This window comes from Bacillus rossius, chromosome 6 (assembly GCF_032445375.1).
Source record: "Bacillus rossius redtenbacheri isolate Brsri chromosome 6, Brsri_v3, whole genome shotgun sequence".
NCBI classification, from domain to species: domain Eukaryota; kingdom Metazoa; phylum Arthropoda; class Insecta; order Phasmatodea; family Bacillidae; genus Bacillus; species Bacillus rossius.
The window spans coordinates 10,505,906-10,524,078 of record NC_086334.1 but is presented as its reverse complement, the minus strand read 5'-3'; the positions used below and the strand labels follow the sequence as shown (position 1 = coordinate 10,524,078).

General features: G+C 40.9%; 1 protein-coding gene across 2 annotated transcripts in view; it reads right to left on the bottom strand.

The window, feature by feature from the left end:
- The window catches only part of LOC134532617 (ras-related protein Rab-23), a 46,450-nt gene extending 28,309 nt beyond the window's left edge, over positions 1–18,141 (bottom strand). The window contains exons 1-2 of one of the 2 annotated variants that reach the window (XM_063369201.1): positions 17,709–18,127; positions 4,904–5,047 (exon numbers count right to left, since the gene is read on the bottom strand). The gene's annotated coding sequence lies outside the window, so the exon portion shown is untranslated. Of the gene's footprint in view, positions 1–4,903; positions 5,048–17,708 lie in introns of both variants that reach the window. The other variant, XM_063369200.1, reaches the window with a different exon arrangement.
- Positions 18,142–18,173: the final 32 nt, after the last annotated feature.

Sequence of the window (18,173 nt, the reverse complement as noted above, 5' to 3'; positions counted from 1 at the left end):
CGTTAACATTGCACATTTAAAAGTAAAATAACAAAAGCATAGCAAAATAATACGTAGCTATGTTATTAAATTGTCTTGTTGCCTGGTACAGAGTAACAAGAACATGAATAAATACGGCATTAATACTGACTATAAGGGGCATTGGCTGTTCAGGATTTTAAATGAAACTGTTCGATATATTCACAGACTGCTTTCAAGTAAAAAAATTGGTTGTCTGTAAAGTCGGTTTGCGGACGATAGTTTAACGTGACAACGTCATAACAAAACATTGATGAAATAATTGCATACTTTTATGAATAAAATTGAATAATTTTTATTGAATTATCACTATTTTGTATGGATACAAAGAAGGAGTGAAATGAAATCTACTATTTAATTGATAATTTTACTTTTATTTGCACTCATTAATTCAAATATGTTTATTACTTTAACGAAGAGATTATTTTAACTATAACTTTTATACATGTTTGCTATTTAACTTCTTCCAATCTGTGTTATTCTGTTAAGGATAGGACGATGATACGAAAAGTAGGAAACGAATGGGAGTGTTTCAAGTTTAATGTGCCTCGAAAAAGTCAAATCGATTGTTGTTCCAATCGAGTGAAGAGAGATAGATGCGGCGCAAGCATACAATGAGCGTAACGGGACACAGCTTAACGGAACAATGTGCGTAACTGGACACTTTTTCGTGCGTGCAGCCGGCGTTCATCGATTTATTAGGCGTTGTCACGTCAAACATTAAACACACTTCACGCGAAATCATACGGAAATATAAATGGTCGGCAGGTCGCAATCGTTATGTAGGAAAGCCGGAAGGTAATGTTGCCAGAGAGCGAGCTGTAATGCAACCATGCCCGAGTCATGCCGTAGCGCACGCCACTTCGCGCGCGGGTTGAGCGGCGCCTTAAACGAAGGCGCCAAATCGATTTATTGAGCAGACTTTGAGCACGTCTGGTTTCCGCCCGCCATCGATCGTCGGTGGGCGAACAAACAGGGCGAGCGTCGCGCGCCGGGACGCACGCGGAAATACCGCGAATTCATGTTGCGACCGGCTGGATTCATAGCTCCTTCGCTTGTTCGCTGGCCGAGTCACTCGCGGCTTGGCTCGGCCGCTGACTGTGAATAAAATGACGGAAAAGCTATACCCTGGAATTATCTTTGAAAGATTTGTGCAATGGGAGTGCATGACTTGATGTAAGTTTTTGGACATACGCCATTGCTAAGAACTTTTTCTGTTGAAGAAAAATAAATAAAAAATACATAAATAAATAAATAAAAATACCCAAAAAAGACAAAAAACACAAATAAAGCAAAAAATTGCTGTTGTCAACAAGGATATAAAGACCACAAAATATTCCGTAACAGGAATATGGTCAACAAACAAAGAAAAACAAAGAAAAATGCACTAAGAGAACGAAAAAAAACACAAATGATGACGACACAGAAATATTGAACCCAAAAAAATTCAGCATAACGGTTGAAACGAAACAAATATTTCTGTGTGGTCATCATTTGTGGGTTTTTTTTCGTTCTCTTAGTACATTTTTCTTTGTTTTTCTTTGTTTGTTGACCATATTCCTGTTACGGAATATTTTGTGTTTATATCCTTGTTGACAACAGCAATTTTTTGCTTTGTTTGTGTTTTTTTTTTGTCTTTTTGGGTATTTTTATTTATTATTATTTTTTCCTTCAACAGAAAAAGTTCTTAGCAATGGCGTATGTCCAAAAACTTACATCAAGTTATACCCTGGAAACTTGAATAAGTCAGTTTAAAGGAGATGATTTATTATATAATATAAAATGTATTATATTATATAATATATATAAATAATCTTGTGTGTCTATTATAATTTGTGTACTACAATTAAAACGTACTACTCTAGCAAACCATGAAAAAGGATTATATCCAGAGTAGTTTTAAGTAATATAGATAACCCATAATAAATTTCTCTATAAGCTATAAGATAATCTGTCGCTGGTTCGAGGCCGTAGTGAGCCTCTCAAAGATCCGTGGCCTGGAGTCTGTCTCCCGCTGGGATTGCAGTTCGGAGTATATGGCTACTACCGACACTACCAGGCTTGTTAACATCAAAAATATTATTTTGTATACCATCTTTAATTATTATAAGTTTTAGTATTTTTTTTTTTAACTTCATATTTGTTGAATTTCCTAAGACCCTATTTTAGTGTCTATTGGCAATATTATTACAGTTTGAGTCATACGAAATTATTCAATTATAAACACCGATTATTATTTCACAGGAGAAACATGGCAATCTATAAATTTATGTGCCATGCTCAAAAGAGCAATATATATATATATATATATATATATATATATAAAATGATATTAAAAAAGTTTAAAAAAAATGTTGGAACCAATATGGGGATTTACAATTACGACTCCTTAGAAATAATAATTGAATATTGTCAGATGATATTCTTGATGAAATATATCATTAAAAATTTACTTTACAAAATACAATGTTTCAGATACATAATAAATTGTCATGACATTGCAAAGTTGTGTCTAAAACTGTTGTGCTCTATGGTGTAGATCTGGCAACAGCGCACACCGAAACAAGGACAGCGCTAGTGGCAGAAACCGTGCATTGGAAAGAGAGAGCAAATGCACACTGCGATCCAAGGAAGAGTGAAGCTGTAGTCACGGCAACACGCACAGTCCCAGTCATTCAGCGACACGCTGGACCACCCTGCTGGATCTACACACACCTGTGCACACTCGAAATGTTTGACCTACAATTACTATAGCACCAGCTCGAATACACTGCTATGTGGCACAGTTTGATTCCAAGCACCACCACACGTAGCGAAATAGTAATTACTAGAGACCTGAAAAATTCGCGGATTCAATGGCCTCTAGGATAGCCTCCATTATCCTCTGCATTTCTCAAGTAAACACGTGTGTTCATTGGATGCTAAATTGTGAGGCGTCTCCACTGGGTAGCTTGTGATTGGACGCTTCTTTGGTCGATAGTCTCTCATTGGCCCAGAGAGCTCCAGTTAAACTGCGAGCCAATAGCAGAACCAGCAGAACTGTATACATGTTTGAATTTCAGCCTATCACGAAATGAATCCGCGAATTTTTCCGGTCTCTAGTAATTACACGTGCGCCTATCTTGGTGTCACCGGTAGAAGCTGCCAAGGCGGCAGCACTGCAGCAAGGCCACGCCCGTGACAGGTGTACTGCGGTCACTACGAGTAGTGACGTCACCTGCCAGACAAACAACGCCATGCCTGCAGGCTACCGCTGTCCAGCGATTAGAGTGCCAGACGTCCATCTGAAGTGATCATACCATCGCATACCGGTGCCAACCTTTCCTTCTTTTTGCTCTTACTTCCAACTCTAAATCATATATTATAACCAAAGTCTTTTGGCAAAAGTAACAACTGGCATATTTCTTTAACTATCGTTTCGTATTTTTATTATAGTGAAGATAAATTTATAATATTTTTGACGTGATAACGTCTTATAAATCGATGAACGCCGGCTGCACGCACGAAAAAAATTGTCACGTTCCGCCTGAGCCGAGCGTGCAAGAACCGGCCAACCACCGTGCGAGGAAAATCCTTCTATAATATCAAACAGGTTAAGGGCGGGCTTTTTTTTAACTAATTGTTCGTGATTATATATTTAAACAAATTATTTCATTTAAGTTTGAAAATTAAAAAAGTATGCAATTTTTTCATCAATGTTTTCTTATGACGTTTTCACGTAAAATTATCGTCCGTAAAACGACTTTACAGACAACCCCTTCCCCATTTTTTTTAAATGACGAGAAGGCCCAACACGATAGCTATGCTTAGAGGGGAATAAATGCTTGAGAATGAAAAGCAGAGAGAACCCAGTGGTGTGTGTGTTCTCGCCGCTACTCTGGGCGAGGGCCGGGCAGGATGAGCGAGCGAGGCGCGGGCGCAGGCGCGCCGCGGACCGGAAGTGGGCTCCGGCAGTCGGCAGGTGAGCGAGTGCCTTTCCGGTGCTCGAGGACCGCCGCCACAATGGCCGCCTGGCCCTTGGCTCCGCCCCTCGCCGCGAGTCCAATGTGTTACCACTGCGCGGGGCCGTGCCTGCGAGGGAACTGCCTCCTGCCCCCCCCCCCCCCCCAAGAGGGGGCATCCTTCCGTGCTCCTTACATTTACATTTACGTTGAAATACACATATCAATACGACTACACCTCAAAATTCAAAACGCATTTTCCATAAAAAAATATATATATGGCATAAGACAGTTTTTGATTTGAAAAAAGAAAAATTGGTTGTCTGTAAAGTCGGTTTACGAACGATAGTTTAACGTGACGTCATAACAAAACCTTGATGAAATGATTGCATACTTTTATGAATAAAATTGAATCATTTTTATTGAATTATCACTATTCTGTATGGATACAAAGAAGGAGTGAAGTGAAATCTACATTTTAATAGATAAATTTACTTTTATTTGCACTCATTAATTCAAATATGTTTATTATTTTAACGAAGAGATTATTTTAACTATAACTTTTATACATGTTTGCTATTTAACTTCTTCCAAACTGTGTTATTCTGTTAAGGATAGAACGATTATAGGAAAAGTAGGAAACGAATGGGAGTGTTTCAAGCTTAATGTAATGTGCCTCGAATAAGTCAAATCTATGGTTGTTTCAATCGACTGGAAGTACAATGAGCGCAACGGGACAATGTGCGTGACGTGACAATGTGCGTGACGTGACAATGAGTCATCCTTTTTCGTGCGTGCAGCCGGCGTTCATCGATTTATTAGACGTTGTCAAGTCAAAAAGATCATTTGTTAATCTTTCACGTCATTGCAAATTTTTTGTGACAGCAATGTCCGTAATATATAATTCTAAATCTCACCCTGCTGTAAACATAATTCAAACATACCAATGGGACCTTCTCCCCACAAGCTCGGCAACTGACACAGAGCAGGCAGAGGTCGGGCCGCAGACAGCTGAGCGCTCGTGCCGAGAGCGGGCGGCCTTCGGCAGGGAAGTAAGTGACTTCTACCGCGAAGGCCGAGTTCGCGAACTGCGCAAGAAACAAAACAGACGCGGAGACGTCAAAAACAAGTAAATTTTAAACACCCGTTTATAATAATCACGCGAGACGCAAAAACCGCAATGCTTAAGGGGCCCGCCTACCTGGTCACACACACGGTGTGCAGAGCTTCAGGAAAAACAACGCAATTTCAAAACTACTCAAGATATCCGAGTGGGGCCTATTTACGAATAGCATTTAAGAGTTCGCTGAGGCCCGAAAAGTACTTTTAATTTTGGATCATGTTTTTAAGCTGTATTTCTAGAAGAGTTAAAATGGCTGAAACGCATTTTTTCAGAGTAATTTTTAGGTGTAAAAGAAGTGGTACAGATTCTTGAAAGCACTTAAGGGGCTTGCATTACACCTTTATCTTCATTTCCCCGTAATATAAAAATACGGTCACCGCACAAATTTCACAGTTATCAATTGACGACGAGAAGACTGCGCGCCAGTTCAGAGCCTTGCGCTTAGAGGCGATACCGCGCTAGAAATACCATCGAGCGTCGCGCTTAATATCCCGCCTCACTAACACACATACACCCCTGACGAGGCGGGCCCCTTAACATCGGCCATATTTTCAACTTCTCGCTTTAACCGCCTTCCATATTTAAAGTGTAGTGTTTCCAAAAACTTTTAACGATGCTACGATTTTCATTTTATTAGGCTTCTTGAACTCTCGCACGATAAAAGCAAAATATATTATTTTCTTAACATCAAAATTTGAAGAATACCATACGTTTTCATAATAATAAAAAAAATAATGTACTACCAGAAAAATCCGAGGAAGAAAATAGTTTTACTGTTTTGCGATTCCACGTTGGAAAGTTGGTGGTGGGTTGCGACTTCCGTGCTTTATAAACGGCCGGGATTTTCTTGCGTCAAGTCGCGTGTCGCTTTGCTTCGCTCTGGCGTTCCTTGCGTGGTGGTATAAAAAAAAACCCGGCCAGCTTGCTCAGATACGGCGCTAAATAGCAGTAGAGAACTTCCATCACACGGGAAGAATTAAATCTTCTCGCAAGTTGATCAGAGCCGTGTCACGCCACACGAATGCCTCCGGGTCCACCCCGCTCCCGCCCACTGGCGAGAGGACGCGGGTCTCGCAGCGTCTCGCATCGTCTCGCAGCGTCTCGCAGTGTCTCGCAGTCTCCCGGGGCCACGAGAGGCGGCGGACCGGTTTGCCCGCCTCGCCGTCATCCCGCGCACATTCTCGGACCTAAACGCCCGTCGCGTGGTCGCCGTAACGGGCCCCGCCTGCCCCAACAGCCCGCGGGTCGACGACTTGTCCGGCGAGTGTTCCCCGAGAGGACTGCACGGGCCTGCGCCCCAGCTGGCCCTCCCCGACTGCGGTCCAATCGCAGAACAAGGTCACAAGGAAATAAAACCGATCTTTTCCTGCACCCGGCCATCCACAGTCAGCACAGACGGGATTTATACTTCCCGGAAAGATTCCACTGCTAGTTAGACGTGGCAGTTTCATTGTTAGAACCACGTATTTTTTGCGCGGAAAAGATTTACAGATAAGCTGAGTGTTAAAATTTTGTAGCATTAAGAGTATTTCGCGGTTTATTTCATATACATGTCTACTGTCAGCACACCAATCGCAGCAACCCAATGCGTCCCGAATGGCCCGGCCAAATAAGGCAATGGCTTCGCTTGCAGAAGATACCACTCGCTTAATCATGCCTTATTGCTAGAGACCTGAAAAATTCGCGGGTTCATTTCGCGATAAGCTAGAATCCAAATACATTTGCCTTCCTTGCTGCTTCAGTGATTGGGCCACAGTTTATCTGAAGGATTCTGGCCCAATGGAAAACGTTCGACAAAAGAAGTATCGAATCACAAGCTTCCCAGTTAACACGTGTCACTGGTTAGTAGCCAATCAGCAGGTGTAACTGCACAAGTACATAGAGGATCATGGAGTCTATCCTAGAGGTCATTGAAAACGCAAATTTTTCCGGTCCCTACTTATAATTATCTAATGAGCAATCAGATTTTTTTTTACGACAAAGTACCTGCCGCTATGTATTGTTGCTGATGAGTGTGAGGCTCCTCCCACACTCGGCTCGTCCAATGAGAGTGGTCGATGTGCTGCATAACGATCATTTAAAAAAAATTTTTTAAATGGTTCTACCAACTAAAGAAGCTTGGTAAGAGGGGAAATACAGTGTTTTGAGGACTATATTGTCGTGTCTATTTTCCTCGAACCACAAACGTGTTTAACACTGTTTAACCTGGTAACCAACCAGCTTGGATCATTTCGCAGTAGCTGAATTTTTGAGCTGCACCAATGACCAGTCCGCACTCAGCCGAGACTGTCGCCCAATCACCAGCCAATTGCGTCTTTTATTTAATTTCATTTCTGGTGCATACTACAATTTCACCCTCAACGCGCCTAAAGACGTATAAAAGGTGAACTAGTTTGGATTATAGCCTATCGCGAAAGGAATCAGCGAATTCTTCCGGTATCTAGCAATAGCTTTCCAAGCTTTTTTTTTTATTTTTTTTATGTCCAAACAGGTTGTGGCTTTCACCGCTGGGAGGAAATACCAGATTATACCGCGCGGGCGACTAGGTTAGGTCACGATAGTTACACCTACTTCAACAAGAGCCCCAGGCAGATACTATACCCTGTCAAACCTTAGCATGTGCTGTTACATATGCACTGCAATGTGCGACTGAATGTTAAACGGTCCAAAGACACCGTCTTTGCTCGAGGGTGAAACATGGTTTAGCTTGCTAACCTGATTGTTGTCACAGTCGAGAACGGTTAATGATTAAGGCATAATTAGAAAAGACCGGAAAAATTCGCGGACTCATTTCGTGATAGGCTGAAATTCAAACATGTGTATAATTCTTCTGGTTCTGCTATTGGCTCGCGGTTTAACTGGAGCTCTCTGGGCCAATGAGAGACTATCGACCAAAGAAGCGTCGAATCACAAGCTACCCAGTGGAGACGACTCACAATTTAGTACCCAATGAACACGCGTGTTTACTTGAGAAGTGCAGAGGATAATGGAGGCTATCCTAGAGGTCATTGAATCCGCGAAATTTTCCGGTCCCTAATAATCAGATGTTCTGGTGCGGGAAAACACGCCTGTGCAGCCGAGCCTGGCCGCAGCCTGGGAACTACCATACTCGGTCGGCGCGAGGTGTTACTCCACATGTACCGTTCTCCGCGCGTGCCAAGGATCCGCGCGGCGAAGGTCACTGAAGCGGCGGCGCAGAGCTCGATGACTGACAGCGAGGCCATCAGTCTCAGAGAGCGACGTGTCCACCAGAACACTGTTAACCAGACGTAGTGAAGCCTCTCGGATATTCCATTCAAAAAAAACCGCAGCTGCGAAGTGGTATTCTCATATGTTAGTTTCACGAGTAACAGACCTGGTGACTACTGTAAAGACAGTCATGTCCTTGACATCGGAATGGTCCATTGTCAGTTGAAGACATCAATTATTTCGCTTCAAGAGCATGGCGCTGTAAGTGTGGTTAGTATATATAAGAGAGGGAAGTAGCAACTGAAAGACGCCATATTGGTTCCGACAGTTTTTTTATAATTTTTCATCTTTAAATATAGAAAATTTTAATTCGTTAAGGCAGAGATCACACATATAAAGACTATAATAAAGTGTACATTGATATTATAACAGTTGTACACATTAAAAAAAAACTCAATACTCGTGACTTTACAGGGGAAACCATTTCCAGTCACTATTATGCTCCCGCATTCCATTAAATTTAATTTATATACTACGCTTTGACGGAGCCGAAATGTGACAATTCAACGATAGAACACTGTTAACGGCCTAAACTCTGTTGAAACAAAGCTTGCGTCTTTCCCTTGAGTCTGAAACAGTAAACCATGTGCCAAGTGCGAGGCTCAGATCCCCAAACGGCATGTAACGAGTAAATGATACGACTGTAGCAAACGTAGTTTTTCAACACGAGAAAGTGCACTGCGCCACAAAAACGTTTCCCATGTTCAGAGATGAGTGTAGCAAGGAGGAGGCTGGCGTTGGGAACACTGCAAAGCGCACCGTTCACACGGCTCGAGAAACACGAGGACTTGTGGACCTGTCACTTGCCGGCAGGGCTGGGTGCGGGGGTGGGAGATGGGAGTGTTACGACTGTTTCTCGTCGCGAGATGCGTCGAGGCGCTAACTGAAAAGACACGCTTCACCTCCAGGTTGGTTTGCTTCTCAAAAGAAACAGGCGCCTGAGACTCTGCGCGGAACAAGTCGCACACAAGCTATTAAACCAGTCAGCTTTTCCTAAAGGCTCTTTTATTTTTGTCCGATGTATCTTTTTTTTTTAGAGGGGGGAAGCTGTGAAAGCTGTGTGGGTCGGTATAACATGTAAAAAAAATTGTTTGTCTGTATAGTCGGTTTACGGACGATAGTTTAACCTGACAACGTCATAGCAAAACATTGATGAAATTATTGCATACTTTTATGAATAAAATTGAATCATTTTTATTGAATTATCACTATTTTGTACGGATACAAAGAAGGAGTGAAATGAAATCTACAATTTAATTGATAAATTTACTTTTATTTGCACTCATTAATTCAAATATGTTTATTACTTTAACGAACAGATTATTTTAACTATAACTTTTATACATGTTTGCTATTTAACATCTTCCAATCTGTGTTATTCTGTTAAGGATAGGACGATGATAGGAAAAGTAGGAAACGAATGGGAGTGTTTCAAGTTTAATGTGCCTCGAAAAAGTCAAATCGATGGTTGTTCCAATCGAGTGAAAGAGAGATAGATGCGGCGCAAGCGTACAATGAGCGTAACGGGATAAAGCGTAACGGGACAATGCGAGCAATGGGACAATGCGCGTAACAGGACAATGAGTCATCCTTTTTCATGCGTGCAGCCGGCGTTCATCGATTTATTAGACGTTGTCACGTAAAAATGTTGCTGAATTAATATCTACTACTGAAATTGTTTACTTTATCATCACGTTCGATACGTTCAACGTTTAAAAAATAGGTTATTATATTTTCATAACATTACACTACGCCGTGGAATCATTTTGGAGTATGTTAAGTGAAACTGTTTAGTTTATCATGTTTCCGTAACATTACCTATACTACGCAGTGAAATTATTTAAAGACTGATTAACAAAATTGTTTATTCCAGGCGTGTTGAGGCAACCACGCACTGCACACATCGAGCGAATCGTGTTTATTGAAAGTAGTACTGAGACTGCGTTCGGGGCACCGGAGCTCTGGAAGGGAGCCTGGTCCTCCGCGTGTCATTCGCATCGCACGGGCCACGCGCTTTTCTTGCCGGCTCGCAGATCCCCATCGGCGGAGACCGGCGAAATTCGCGGGTTCATTTCGCGATAGGCTAGAATACAAACTAGTTCACCTTCGTGTTGTTTCAGTGACTGGACCACAGTTTACCTGAATAACTCTAAACCAAAGAAAAAATTGGTTGTCTGTAAAGTCGATTTACGGACGATAGTTTAACGTGACAACGTCATAACAAAACATTGATGAAATGATTGCATACTTTTATGAATAAAATTGAATAATTTTTATTTTAGTAATAAAAGAATAAATACTTGAAATTATACTAGTAATCAGATTTTTAAAATGCAAGACTAATTAACCGTTATTGCCGAAATTGTTGTTGTAATAAGCAATGAAAACCACATTAACTAGCGTAACGGAACAATGATGGTAACGGGACACAGCGTAACGGAACAATGTGCGTAACGGGACACTTTTTCGTGCGTGCAGCCAGCGTTGATCGATTTATTAGACGTTGTCACGTCAAAATCCTTAAAAAAAAAAAAAAAAGCGAATCACAATCATTCCAGTTGACAGGTGCTACAGATTAGTAGCCAAATAGCAGGTGAAATTTGCACAAGTACATAGAGTATCGTGGAATATATACTGGAGGTCATTAAAACAGAGAATTTTTCCAGGCCCTGCCCATCGGCGCTGCAGACGTTCGACACGTGCGATGCGGATAAGCGACCGCGTCACGTCCTCGTCATCTGGAGCGGGCGCCGCGCGGGTGCAACGACCCTCCATCGGCACCAGCCCCTCGAAGAATCTCGGCGCCACTCAGTCTCTCTCGAGGGTTCGGCAGGCCTCCGGAGCCCCGGCGCGTGGAGTGGCGTGACTGGGACGCCACTGTTCTCGCAGCTTCGAGTGTCGAGTCGACTCTGATGACGCGACACTTCTAAGGGCTACAAGACCTTTCCAGGAAGGGACTTGAAGGGTGTATACAAGGGGACGTCGACCTGCGAAGAGGGTGGGTAACCCCTTGGCGAGCGACAGAGGACGGAGAGGATCGGAGCATCGGTAACCGGAGCATGTGGCCAGGTGTTGTGTGCGCGGCGGACGAGTGAGTAGTGTTGGGACCGAGGTGCGCGGTAGAGAGAGCCACTCACTGTCAAGCCGAGCTCCAGTGGACTCATTGGTGGACAGTCTTTTAAATAAAATTGTAATCGATTATTTTAGACCTGCCTACCCACCAATGTAACAATGCGATGTAGAGCATTGTTAAATCCGATCCGTGCGATTCATGACATGCGTGCGTTGAGAACCAATGTGCGCCTGCCTTAAAAGCAACCAGTATATCTTCTCGGACGTGTAGCTCGCTTGGCCGTGCTGACGTCACCGGCTCGCTCAGCCCGCCACCGCACCGGAGCAGTTCTCTAATTACCGAGACTGAGACCTAGTTTTTTGAAGTAGTTATGGGCCCGTCCGCTAGATAGTAGTTTTCATAATATATTGCTGACACAACTACATTAATTTATTAGGAGAAGTACGTAATGTACAAGCTACTATCAGGCAAACAAACCAGTGAGAATTCACTCTATTTAGGTTGCAACTAATTTTGTGGTGTGTGATGCAATGAGTTTTTGCACCTCCTACTCCTTTATTTATTACATGACGGTTTGTTACAAAACAGCATTAAGTATTTTCGCATCGATTAAATTAGTTTTGCGCCGTCAAGGAAATAACTTAATATAACCAAAAAAAAAAAACGTATTAACTAAAAAAAACTTTGTATGAGAACCTCTATTCATATTTTTTATCTGCTTGTAGTTATGGGCCCGCCCAACAGATAGCGACACATGGTTTCAGTTTCCACTTGTTTATTTCCCTCCTCGTTCTGTCGTTCCCCCGTGGTGTCGCCGCTAATGGGTGGTTGGTCCCGGCTTATCTGGCGTGCTCCTCCGCTGGGAGTTTACCGCTCACAAAGCGCGGGGCAACCCACTTCACACACCTGCAGGAGTGGCCTTGGAGGAGGCGGGCGGGCACCCTCGCCGTGGGAGCGACCCACGGCCCTGCTGGCGCTTGGCTCTCGTGCTCGCGTCTGGTCTGCGCGCCGGTGAAGGATAGAACACTTAGACGTAGAGACATTGGCGTAGCTGTGTTCATAAAGTTGGGGGGGGGGGGGGGGACAAATAATGATTTTGATGGCATGTAAACCCATTCCCCTCTTACTAAGACTGGGGGTCCGGGGGTCCTCCACCGGAAATTTTTTATTTTAAAAGTGCAAAATAGCGCTTTTTAAGCAGTTTTTGTATCTAACTATTGGATACATCGATGTTAAAATTATTATTGTTTCCTTAAGATAAAATTTTATGAGTGAAGAAATTACAAATAAAGTTGGGCAGAATAATATTATAAAATAAAAATATCACGGTCTAGAAAGTTGGGGGGGATAGCCCCCTAAACCAAAAAAGTTCAGGGGGACACGTCCCCCCTGTCCCCCCCCCCCCCCCGGTTCCTACGCCCCTGCGTAGAGACCTGAAAAATTCGCGGGTTCTTTTCGTGTTATGCTAAAATTCAAATAATTATACCTTAGTGCTGCTTCTGTCATTGGTTCACTGTCAATATGGAGGACTGAGGGCCAAATAGAGACCTTCACTCATAGAAGTGTCGAATCACAGACCACCCAGTCGAGACGACTCACAAGTCAGCAGCTAATGAACAGTTGGCATTTGCCCGAGTGTGTAGAGGATATTGGAGTATATCCTGGATGTCATTGAACCCGCGAATTTTTCCGGTCTCTACTTAGACGTAACCTAACCATCTTCACGGTGTCACATGAACAGTGATGCACGAACAAACCAAAGTTTTCCACTGCCGCACACGAACTAGTTTATAAAAATCGACACAGGGTCGTAGCCAGGATTTGGTGAAGGGGGAGACCAGTACGACCACTATAAATATATATATTTTTTTTTTCACGGAAACGGTTTCTTTAAAATTGAATTTTAAAAGAAAATTTGATTACTACATTAAAATATCAGTAAATAGTAGACTTTTAGAACTCCGAATTTCACACATAGAAATTTAAGTACTGATTTTGCTTGAGAATGGTAAAACTGAACATATCATGCACAGGTTTTTAAAACTTTGTTCATAAGTCAATTGTTTGATTAATTTGTTAACACAAGTAATAGGCACATATTTAATAATGTTATTAAAAACATGAAACACACTTGTCACGTTTCTATAAAAGACATGCTTACGATAACACGTATATACAAACCGACATTAAATAGAGGCTACTTTGAAGCACAATTCCTTACCGCTTCTGTGTATGTGGCCGGGGGAGGAAATACAGTATATTAGCCCCGTAAGTATTACAAAAATCCCTCTGTAAACTTACGTAGCTAAGTTTTTAATTTCTCTTTCTGTATTCGCTTGTTTTTTATTATTATAAAAACTGGAAGGAAGGGGTCCGGGCCCCAGGGACTTCGCCCCTGGCCGCGGCCCTGATCGACAGGACACCACGAATAAACAAAATAACCCAGGACACTATACATGCCTGCAGTTGCACGATTACTCGCGGTCTTCCCTGGAAACCATTTTCCCTGCCTGCGTTGTGCCTGATTACATTTCCCCCCTGAAATTTTGCTTGAGTATTTCCTTGCGGTCATCAAGAGTTGTGTGAGTTTTTGAGATCTTTCAACAGTTTCAAAAATATGGGCATAAGATTTTATTTTTATCAATATTAGTTGCAAGAAATTTTTTTTCAGCAAATGGCTTATTATTAAAAAAAAAAAAAAAAAAAAAAAGAGCGAGTCTTTCAGTATTACCCAGTGATGTGTAAACATCTAACCTCGAAACAAGCAAATTCGCGAATCTCATGTTGCAAATAAATTTATAATAGGAAACTATAACATGGCATTTAACGCAGAAATTTTTAAAACAATGCCGGGCTCGATAAACATACGAAGGTATTAATTTTACGGGAAAAGAGTAAAAAAAAAAATTAACAGGTTGAAAATCCAATGCGCATGCATGCGGAAACTGCTATAGCTATGAGCCGAAGTCGTCAAGAGGACAGACTCACGTGTGGCAACATGCACCCGTAAATATTAACTTACGCGAACATCGGGGGGATGTACTAAGCGTACTGGTGTGGCAAAAGTAAACTTTATGGTAGTCAAACTATCCTGGAATACATTTTGTAATCTTGAATAGTCATAACAAGATACAATCACAACTTTGTAAAAATACCTATCATTTATTAGACAGGAAAAATGTGTTGGAGCAAACATGGCGTCTAAGATTTTTAACATTTTGTTGGTTATTTAAACAATACAAAAGCGGAAGCAAGGATTAACGTCTCGAAGTTACAAAATTAACTCCAGCACAATTTTATTATTTTTAATTACAGGCCGAAAGAGGTTTTTTTTTTTTTGCTTATCAACTAGAAATCAAGGTAGGGTGTAAAATACCAAAGTACTTATAAAAACAAACGCGATGTGTGTATTTCCTGTACTGCTGTACTATCTCATACCGGCATTTATTGATGCGTGCGTGACCGAGAGAGGTGAAGCAATCTAAAACGTAGGACTAGCATGCTGGTGGAAAGACAGGAAGGAGGGGGGGGGGGGGAGGCATTTTTGAAAGCCCGTTTCAGCATTTTGGCTTTCGGTTGTGCATAGTTTCAAATATCTCATGGCTAAGGAGTGGACCGCTATGTGCCTTGACGCATGGCCTCGCTCCAAAGCCACGACAACAATAGTGGCATCAAATATTTCATGAAATGCAAGCTAATATAATGAAAGTTAAGCCCTGTGAACAATAGCGATGTTCCAAATTGTGTCCGACAGACACTGATCGCTGATTGGTCCACGGAATCCTCTGACGTCATGAATGGCGTGGACAGTAGTAGTTCGAATCTTACTAGTCCGAATACATTGGTCAATTTGAAATTTTTATCGAATCCTTGTCCTTTGGTGGTTTGCGGTGTCCGGTTCGCGGTTTAAAAATGTGCGTATAAACAGCCACAACAAGTGGACGGTGAGATAGGAAGCCAAGAAGAAAAAGACGAAATTTTGATCATCGCTTGGAATAGTGACTAGTCGGCGACCGGCTGTAAATTTTTTTTAATTAGAATATAATAATGAATAACCAAAAGGCCGTACACACCAAATAATCGTCGGCATGTGACTAGAATTCATTTATTAGCATCCACTTTTGCCTTATCGAATAAATGATTATTGTTAAACTCCCTCAACTTTCACAGGTTAAATGAAAATTCAAAACTTAGCTGCGTAATCATTTACAATGCATGAAAACAATAAGCAAAAGCAATCGAAAAAGTCATATTTTTTTTATATTCACTTCGTTTTGGTATGATTTCTTTAGAAAATCAGTAGAATCTGACATCGCAATTTTAGACTGGGCAGTTTTCCGTGCGAAAATGTGACGTAATTTACATTAGGATAAGGACACGTACAAACCACAGGTTTTTGGCCCCGTAGAGTAGGTATTGTTATAGAAAAAGTAATTAATATGCATGTATTCATCACGCTTAAAATAACTTCAAATGTATTTGTGATATATTTTTACTCGGGGTAAAACTAGCATACTAAAGCTGACTGTATCTGAAATGAAATATAATAAATCACAAATTGCGAACCGGCCAATCCCGACACTAACTCAGCCCTTGCGATGTTCCCAGGGCCGGTGCGTCCATTAGGCGAACTGCCAAGTAGCTGGGGGCGGCGCAGCACGACACATAACAGCTGATATCATATGTTTAACGATTATTGAAACTAGATGAAAATGGATTTTTGTAAAAGTTTGGAATGTTTATATTGATATAAGTAATAATTTAAATTCCACGGTGACCTGTTTATGATTTGTAATAAGTAAAAAAGTAAAAAAAAAAAACATAAGCTTGCTTACATTTGATTGTTGACAAAATCTCAGGCTTGCGTGATGTATTTTGAGGCAAGGAATTTTTTTTTTTAGATGTCCGGCTGGAAAAGGGGGGGGGGGGGGGGCATTTTTCGCCTAGGGCGCCAATTTACCTTGCACCGGCCCTGGATGTTCCAAGCACCAATAGGGACGCGCAGATCTTCAGAGGAGTCAGTTAATGAAAATTACATAATATTGTGTTACACATGCTTACACGTACATGGGTCGCGTGCAGTAACATTTACTTTGTCACCGCAAATAGTCTCGAAGCTGGGCGCAGCACGACGATGTAAGACTGCGCGCCCGTTTAGTATCTTGACCGTAGAGAGGTGATTGGCCGCTTGGTTAGTGCGTCAGTATCGCCCTTATCGCTCTTTCCCAAGGCTCTACTAATTGGGAAGGGAATAACTAGCCCCCTTCCCCGCCCGACATAAGTAAAAATTTTCATTTTGAGCAATATTAATGAGTAGTCATAGGCAATATAATTCCGGATATATATACATATACAGACATACATACATACACACACACAGACACACACACACACACACACACACATATATGTATGTGTGTATATATATATATATATATATATATATATATATATATATATATATATATAAAATCAGAAAAAAACACTATTTCCATTAAGTAAATAATTACACGAGACTATTTAGAGGACAAGATTTTGATTGTAATAAATTATCTGTTTTTTTTTTTGTTTTTTTTAAATAATTCCAAACCTTTGCTATTACAATTGGTTATTCATAATATATAGTTCAAAATCTTTCCCTGCTATAAACATTATTAAATATATAATTATTTAAGCCTCCACCCCCTCCTAACACGCCTTTTTTTTCTTATGCGTTGTACAGAATTTGTTTGTATCCACATTTGTAAAATGAGTGCTTTGTCGTGCTTGCTTTAATATTTTAGAACATCCCACAATAAAATGAACTCAAATAATAAAAATTGCTTCAGGAATGATCATTTCTAACATTTATCTAAATCATAAGGATTCAACGAGTGCATATTGTATTTCTTTCGGCGCTAAAAAATAAATAAAACTTTTTTATATATATTTATTTCGGAAAACTTCATCGTACTCGTCGTTTTTCGTGAGCAAGTTTAAAATTAGAATAAAATTAATATTCTACACATATAAAAATTAATTTCGCAAGAGGGAAAAATTATAGATATTTAACTATTTAATTTACGTTAAGGGCGTTAAAAAAAACTCTTAATGCTAGTCTTTCATTTTCAGAAATTTTACCAAGGTGAAGAATGATAGAGCGGTTCGAAAGTTGAACAATAAAATATCAAACCTTAATTTAACGACAAACAAGTCACCACCATTATATATAAAGATTATAATAAATGCAAACCCCCCTAAATAAAACATTAAAAACGCACAATACCGTGAAGATTCTCACTCATCAGTACATGAGGTCACTCACCTTATTTTTTAAGAAAGTAGAGCCCAGTTGATTTAGAAAGAGCAGAATTATAAAAATTAATCTACTTCTCAAATCTCAATAATACAAAATGTCTTTAATTGAATTAAAAGGGTGTAACTTAGCCTTAAATGGCAAATAACAAAGTTATAACTAGTTCTTCAAGATAGTTCATTTTCTCTTCTTGTAACGCCTGTTGCCTGTAAAGAATACTTTAAGAGTGCTAAACAACTGCCTTTACTCGAAATTTTGTCACTTCATTGCTAAAACACGCACTCGCGTCCAAACTAAACGTTCCACATACGCGCACTGCTATCCGATAGAGTAATGTCATGAATGGATTGGATCGGAATACTGTCAACACACGGTAGTTGGAAAAACACAACTTCCATTCGCTGGAAACGTTCTCTAGTTTCGGAATCAGCACCTTGAATTTAGTTTGTCCATTCCCTGGTAGAGGGCAGTAAA